This window comes from Rhipicephalus sanguineus, chromosome 4, assembly GCF_013339695.2.
Source record: "Rhipicephalus sanguineus isolate Rsan-2018 chromosome 4, BIME_Rsan_1.4, whole genome shotgun sequence".
Classification (NCBI taxonomy): domain Eukaryota; kingdom Metazoa; phylum Arthropoda; class Arachnida; order Ixodida; family Ixodidae; genus Rhipicephalus; species Rhipicephalus sanguineus.
This window is the reverse complement of record NC_051179.1, coordinates 6,908,086-6,916,694: the sequence shown is the minus strand read 5'-3', so window position 1 is coordinate 6,916,694 and position 8,609 is coordinate 6,908,086.

Below are 8,609 nucleotides of genomic sequence, written 5' to 3'. Positions count from 1 at the left end.
ATTTTATTTGCTCTACGATTTTTCCAGCGGAAGCAAGGAAACAGCATGTTACGCAAGGTCCCCCCCTCCACATACACACGAAATATGCAATCACATGACTTTCGTCAAAATTTGAACCCCCCCTCCCCCTTGACAGAAATCCTGGGTGCGCTGCTGGATCATGGCCCTACGTACGCATCGCAGGCCAGCAAGGCGACGTGAGCATTGCTACTGTTTTTAAAATCGCAGAAGTGTTGAAATCGCAGAAGTTTTTTTAAATCGACCGGCTTGAGCGACCGCTTGTACACATTCAATGGACAGGCGCATATGTACCCTGACAGTGACTTCTTCCCTCTTCTTTGTTTCCTGTAATCCATTCATCCCTTTCCCCCAGTGCAGGAGCAAACCGGACGCCCGTCTGGTTAACTTCCCTGCCTTTCAGTCATTTCCTTCCTCCTCCTAAATAGCTGCCTGAACGAAAATACGGTAAGAAATTGACAAATAGAAGTGTAATATCTCAATCACTTCAGAAAATTGTTCAAATGCAGAGATCCCTTATGTGCCTAGCCTTAAAAAATGCACCATTCGCGATAATATAATATATATATATATATATATATATATATATATATATATATATATATATATATATATATATATATATATATATATATATATATATATATATATATATATAGAGAGAGAGAGAGAGAGAGAGAGAGAGAGAGAGAGAGAGAGAGAGAGCTTTTTAATATCTACTAGATGTTTCGGAGCCAGCTGTGGTCACTCGCGTCGGTCTTATAGTTTCTATCTACAGGGATCGCTGAACGTGACTATGAAACGTTCGTGCGAGATGCGTGCATTGCTTCAAGCCTTCACCATACGAGATACTGAGCTTTTTTTATGGAGGCGAAAGTGCTAAAGACCCATTTACTTCGATTTAGGTGCACGTTAAAAGCCCCAGGTGTCTCAAATTTCCGGATATGAGCCCTCCACAACGGAGTGCCTTATAATCATTTTGGGGTTTTGGCGCATAAAACCCCAGTAATTAATTAATTAAGCTCTTTTTGTGTATTCAGCTGCAGTACAGTTTCTGCGCACTACTGTGCCCTAGGAGGTTACACTTACCTGCGTTGCTTCGGTTACTAAAGCAAGAAGTCAGCAATGCTTTGTTGCCGCATGAAGAGTTATGTAGTGGGTCATTCGGTTAGAGCTAATTAAAACGGACAGGCTTGAGAAATCACGTTGCCGAAGGTAGCTAGTAATATAATCTCATGTAGGGACCGCCAGGTCAAACTTTGAAGGCCCTATTGAGGACACTCTGGATGGCTAGGGTTTGGTCATTGAGTTCGGGGCTTCGCAAGCCTGATGCGCTTCTGAATATCAGTTACCATTGCTACATCTCTGCATTACTGTACAAGGTTGCGTAAAATGTGGAGCCGTATTTAAAAATAAAATTGTTTTTTTGTAATTTATTACAACTTGCAGCAGCAAGTTCTGCATATGCTTAAAAGAAAATTTTACTTTACATTAGCTGACACACATAGAGCGTTCATGATGCAAGTAGTGCTGTAGTGATGATTTGTGTGCAAGAGCATTTGTTGCTTGCTGGAAATTAAATGTCATGTGCGCCGGCTACCAAAAAAGGCAATTAAGCCTACTATATGAGCATGTGTGTCTGGGTTTCTTAATAAGATGGCAGGAGTTCCCGTGATATTATCTGGAATAAGTTTCACGGCCCACCTTCATCGTGAACCGGCCGGTCCTAAACTCAACCACCGTACAACATAAAATCAACAAAAGATCAATATATCTTTCAACATGCACTTGTTATTGAAAAGAATCAATGACAATTTTGTTGTGTAGTCATTGAGAAGATTCAACGACATTTGACATTTAGTTGAAAATTCATTGATTCAACCATTCGTCAATCATTTGTCAACAGTTCTTCAATAGTGATTTTTATAAGGGATATCTGCGCCTGCTGCGGATATCATATATGACAACTCCGTCCGTGAGTATATAATGATATGGGGAGAATTTTATTTGCAACAACGAGTTACGGGCAACCATGTAAAAAGCTGTAAAATAAGTTGAGAAGAATTCGCCGCTGTACTCCCGCAATGTCAAAATACAGCAGTATGATAAAAATAGTACAATGCTTTTTACATGGCATACACCGAGAGAAACATACCTAAGCACGTGATACATGTAAGTAGTGCATGCAATCAACACCTTTACTGCATCAGCTAATAAAATTACAAGAAAGATGGGCATAGTTATTAGTAATTATAAGCTTGTGATAATGGTGTCTTTTCAAGCAGTACATTTTGTAGTCGTCTGAGTAAATGTATTTATCAAAAGGTCTTCCCTATTAATTGTGTTTAGCAGTGGGGGCAACGAAAAGTGTAGCATTTAATTGTTTTCCACAATTAATAACGACGTTTTTTACTTGCCAGTCTTCAGCTTTGCATGTAGTCCAGCGAGTGTATCTCACACGTCGCTGTTATTACTGCTATCAATAGAGGGTAAGAGCTGAGCGGGCCAACGGCTTCCGCTGCGAAAGCCGGCGTGTTTACGGAGAGAGCCGCTCACCCGCTCATTTCGCCTATTAACAGGCTTGTATTTTCCACACAAATTGTCATTGCACATCAAGGTAACTTGAATAATAGGACGCTTGTTATAGAAAGGTAACTACAAATAAATATGAGACTTTACATATTGCGCGAACATATTAACGCACTTTTTCAACGGCGCCAGCTTAACATTTCGATTGCCGGGTAGTCTCTCAAGCGAGGAAAACAAAATTTATAGTTTGATCTGCAGTGGTGGTCTAGCGGTTACGGTGCTGAAATTCTGACCCGAAGGTCGCGGGATCGAATCCCGGCCGCATTTCAATGGAGGCAGAATGCTAGAGGCCCGGGTACTTATATTTAGGTGCACGTACGGCCCAAACTCGCGGAGCCCTCCACTATGGGGTCCCTCATAATCAGATAATGGTTTTGGGACGTCCCGGCAACCATTATTAAATTTATATTTGACCAAAAAAGTGAGTTGGAAAGAAGCACCTAGACATTTGCGGGGAAAACATATTTTAGAAGCTAACTTTCGTAAAAATGCATTGTGGCTGACAAGGTCTAATGTTCTGAAGGAGCCTAAAAATAAGCCGAGTATGACTTTCAATTTTTTTTTTACTCCTTCTAAGTGAGAAATGTTCAGTCATTATATTTTTGCGGAAACCGTAATGAACGAGACGTATAATATTGCGAATGTCTACGAATCATCACTCTTATCTTTTACTTTTGGCCACGATGGGAGCAGAGCGAACGTGTCCTTGCCACTCGCCATTTCAGTAAATATGCCTATGCAAGCGGCAGCATCTCGGACTTGCGTTCACGAAACTTGGGCTGGCATAACAAAACGGTCCTCCGTTTCAAGGCGAAAGCCTTACATGCCTTATCAGACGAAAAATCCGGAGTGATTACGAAAGAATACAAAAAAAAAATACGACGTGACACCTCAAGCGCGAGCTGCGCGTTCGCTTGGTCTTTGCAGCGTTCGCGTGACTTAAAAAATTACACAAGCGCCGTTCGCGTGATATCGAATGCACGGCGAAATAGCGATACCGGATGGCTTTCGCCTTCGAGTCATCTTAGGCGAATTCACAAGGACAGTTTTTGTTTCGTTCCTACTGGGCTTGCTTGTTTTCCATTTGAACGGGCAATGTTGCGTGTAAGGGACAAAGAAGGAAAACACACGTTGCGCTTCATTGTCCGTTTATGATGGGGCGAAATCTAGGTCTTGCTCACAGCTGTTCATACCGCGATGCAATGAAAGGCACGAAAACAACGCGTCGCTAATGACCACTCATGTGGCAGTTGTCTTTTTCCGATACTGCACCTTTCTCGCAGTTAGTCCTTCGCCCTTGATGAGAAATTTTCGGGCTGCGCTAAGGTCGCCTGCCTGTCACGCGACGTCACAACACCGCGAAACACACGATGTCAAAATGATGTGTACGGACTAGATAATTTTTTACATGCCGATAATTTGGCAGCGGCTTTTCGTAGCTGCGATAACGATCTTTCAGAAGCCACGGAAGTGGCTATATCGCGCAAAGAAAACACAAGGGGAGGGTTAAGGGGAGCGCAAACTTTCGACTGTTTATTCCAAATTTACTGCAGTAGTATATATATATATGCAAACGCATGCGCAGAAAGTGAGGCAAACAACGAACAGATAACGTTTTGTGCAATGCAAAACAGAGGTATAGACATGCGCAAAAGGGCAGGCTCACAACAATCGGATACCATCTTAATCACAACCTGCGATGCAAGAACGTGCTCTCTGCCTCCGAAAGGAACAATGAAGTGTCACTAATGCATAATAAACCTCGTGCTTTCATGTGAAAAGCTTCCAACAGCTCCCGAGCAGTGGTGTCCCTGCTTCTCCCAAGAATCTGAATTTTATGCAGATACGGCTCACACTTATGGGAATTGCAGTGAGCCGGCAAATGTGCCCCATCTTTACCTTTTAGTGACAGCTCGTGTTCCCGCGCACGCTCATTCACGCACCTTCCCGTCTGGCCGACGTATGTCTTGCCGCAGGAGAGCGGAAATTCGTAAACAACACCGGTGGCACATTTTGTGTATAAGTTTGCGTGCTTCTTGCCACAGCCACTTTTGTTGCTCCCGCCATTTAGAATACGCGGGCAAAGCTGAGATAGCTTCCGTGGCGCGGAAGAAACAATTGGCACGCCGTGCCTGTTTGCAACCTTCTTGAGGTTGTGTGAAATCCGGTGCATATACGGGACGACCTCAGGTCTCACCGTTCCTCGCTCTTGCTCAACCCCAGCACTGTAGTGTTCACATTTGAACTTCTGGAGGAGCGACTAGGCGACGGCGTCAAGATAAAAGCAGGTGAAACAAGAGTGAAAAGCAAGGCGGTGGCTCTGTGTAAGGACTTGGATCTTGCTAAACTTGCCCGGTCCGTTGGAACTAGCAAGAACAACGCCCTTTCAGTTTTCTTCACTGCCAAGACGCACAAACCGGATGTTCCTTTCAGGACAATTGTTAGCGAACGAGACATCGGGCAAAATGTGGTTAGTAGTTTTTTAATGAAGCAGTTAAACCGTGTTGCTGTTAAATACCCGTTTCGGACTGAGAATTCATCGTGTGTTACCCGCTTTCTTTCCTCGAATCCCACGATAGGCTACTTATTCTCGATTGATGTTGAGGACTTGTTTTATTCTGTGCCGCACGATGAATTGTTTGCATGTGTCAAGAATTGCATAGAAGAGTGTGGTGCCTTTCAGAATGCCGCGGGCATGACCATAGAAGCTTTTATGTCCCTTCTCGAGTTTTATCTTAAAGTCACCTTCATCAGTTTTAAAGGAGATTTTTATATACAAAGACAAGGCATTTGCATTGGCTCCTGTGTCGCTCTTGTGTTGTGTAATTTGTTTTTGTGTTCTATTGACCGTGCCTTGCACCAACATTTTAAAGGGGGGGAGGTTTTGAAAGTATTTAGATATGTTGACGACTTTTTGATAATTTTAGAGCAACTAACCACCACTTCATATCAGCCCATCGTTAACAATGTTTTAGCGGCCTTTTGCCGTCTCGGGAAGGGTGTGGTGTTTACGCACGAGTTGCCGACCGATGGTGCCTTGCAGTTTCTGGATTTGAGTATCAACCTGCAGGGGCGCCACGCCTGTTGGCTTTATTCGCCCAGGTCTCAAAAAGAATTGCTGCCATTCGAGTCAGCGCATTCCAAGACCGTGAAAAGGGCCATAGCCAAACACTGTCTAGAGTTGCACTAACCAGGTCGTGCCCACACGTCATGCAGAAGGGCTTTCGAAACCAATTGGATCGCTTGACCTTGGCTGGTTTCCCTCGCACGCTCATTAACGCCGTCGCCGAGTCGCTCCTCCAGAAGTTCAAATGTGAACACTACAGTGCTGGGGTTGAGCAAGAGCGAGGAACGGTGAGACCTGAGGTCGTCCCGTATATCCATCGGATTTCACACAAACTCAAGAAGGTTGCAAACAGGCACGGCGTGCCAATTGTTTTTTCCGCGCCACGGAAGCTATCTCAGCTTTGCCCGCGTATTCTAAATGGCGGGAACAAGAAAAGTGGCTGTGGCAAGAAGCACGCAAACTTATACACAAAATGTGCCACCGGTGTTGTTTACGAATTTCCGCTCTCCTGCGGCAAGACATATGTCGGCCAGACGGGAAGGTGCGTGAATGAGCGTGCGCGGGAACACGAGCTGTCACTAAAAGGTAAAGATGGGGCACATTTGCCGGCTCACTGCAATTCCCATAAGTGTGAGCCGTATCTGCTTAAAATTCAGATTCTTGGGAGAAGCAGGGACACCACTGCTCGGGAGCTGTTGGAAGCTTTTCACATAAAAGCACGAGGTTTATTATGCATTAGTGACACTTCATTGTTCCATTCGCAGGCACAGAGCACGTTCTTGCATCGCAGGTTGTGATTAAGATGGTATCCGATTGTTGTGAGCCTGCCCTTTTGCGCATGTCTATACCTCTGTTTTGCATTGCACAAAACGTTATCTGTTCGTTGTTTGCCTCGCTTTCTGCGCATGCGTTTGCATATATATATACTACTGCAGTAAATTTAGAATAAACAGTCGAATGTCTGCGCTCCCCTTAACCCTCCCCTTGTGTTTTCTTTGCGCGATATAGCCACTTCCGTGGCTTCTGAAAGAACATGAACCGACTAGCCCAAAAACGTGTGCTTCTGCGATAACGAGCTGCGTATAATAAATATTTTTAGGGTTAGACACATTCTTCAACTATTCACGCACATCGCGCAGTCTCTGTGAGCTCTTCTTTCCTGATGCGTTTTCTTAACGCCTTGACGCATGCCGCCGCAGTCATTGTAACGGCCTCACCGCACTGCCACCGCCCGTCCGTTTCAGCTCCGTTAAGCTAGAGGGAGCCGGCGGCATCCCATACCCCGCGGCGTTTTGCTTTATAGCCCAGCCCAACTAAGACAATGAATACTTATTCGCCCTGTTGCGACTGGGGGACCGGGTGCGAGTACTTTTACGCCACCACGAAGTATTGGGGACTGGGGCCCGACATTCAGGACTCCTGAGTTGACAAAAAGAACACAAAATGTACAAGTGAGGATGTTTACAGAGACATCTTCCAAATGATGACTGACTGCTTCAAGCTAAAGTCCCTAGATTTTTCCTTTTTACTTAAGTGCCGACAACTGCCTTCTTTCACGGCCCTCTCTCACGCGCAGCTGGCGTCCGACGCCATTTTCTTCCTAACTTGGAAGATTTACAAAGCCATGTGCGTATGTACATTAGCCACGCATCTTTCAGCGGACAATATGCTATATACCGCGACGCGCCTTTCTCCTCCCGTCAACCACATGTCATTAGTGAATGGGGGACGCGTTTCACCAGGTGCTGGAAAAGAGTTGGGAAGAACATGGCTACCGAAAACGAGCGTTAGCCAATGAGATTCGTCGCCGGCGCTTCAATGGTTGTCGGTACTTAAGAAAGAACAGGGAAAAATCTAGGGACTTCAAGCCATCTGCCCCGCTTTATCAAGGCTGGTCTCGTCCTCCATTGATTGTGCCCGGTTGCAGGACGGCAAGGAGCGCGTACGGCATAGCCCAGTCGGCGTCGGGGCAGCACGGGTGACGTCCTGCTGACCACCTGCCGGCCTCGTCGACCTTGCTCGCCCTGTTTTTCCCCCCAACGAGCGCTACATTCCACGGTAGTCCCGAGGAGGGGTCACTCGGTCAGGCAGCGGCCACCTGGCAACCACACGTGCCAGGAACGCCACGGAAAAGTTCGCTCGGCGGGGCTCACATGCGGGCGCAGCCGCTGTAGACGGCCCCTGCACTCCTGTCCTCGTCGTTCCTTTTAGGAGCTTGCTCCTTATGCTCGCGCCTTGTCCGTTGTCAGCGGCGTGTGCACTAGTTCTCATTGGTCCCGCCACAAGCGCAGCTGCGCTCTCTCCGGTGATTTCAAGAATGCTCATAAGATGGCGCGCCGGCGCTCAAGGGGGCACACACCACGCTCGGCGCATGCGCTAGTTAGATAGGTGACCGCTAGAGGGCCGCGCCTCTCGTTTGGCGCGCTTCCTTTCTCTTCGGCGAAGGCTCACTCAGTGAACCGAGGGCCGCGCCTCTCGTTTGGCGCGCTTCCTTTCTCTTCGCCGGCAGCTCACTCAGTGAACACTCTTCGTTGCCGCTCTGCAGCATGAACAACCTAGCCAAGGCAGCAACGCGGCGGGCTCTCAACGCAGCAGCAGCTCGGGCTCGCCGCCAAGACCCTGCGGTGAGAGCCCGGCAGGCCGAAGCGAAAAGGGCTAATGTATATATAACAACGTTGTCACGTCTATATATAATGTTAGAGTAATGTGTACGGAGGATTCGCGGGTTACCCGATCATCTCCCAGCAAGCTCCTCTAACATCATTCACTTCGTGGATATGGCCGTAATTTTTTTGCCCCCTTTCGGGGAACGCAGTCCGACCACAACAGCCCTCATTGACTTCCAGCAGTCAAGGATAGGCGGGCGTTCTAGAAGAAAATAATATCATGTAAATTGCAGTGACGGCAATTGATTGACACCTTCATAAATATTTCT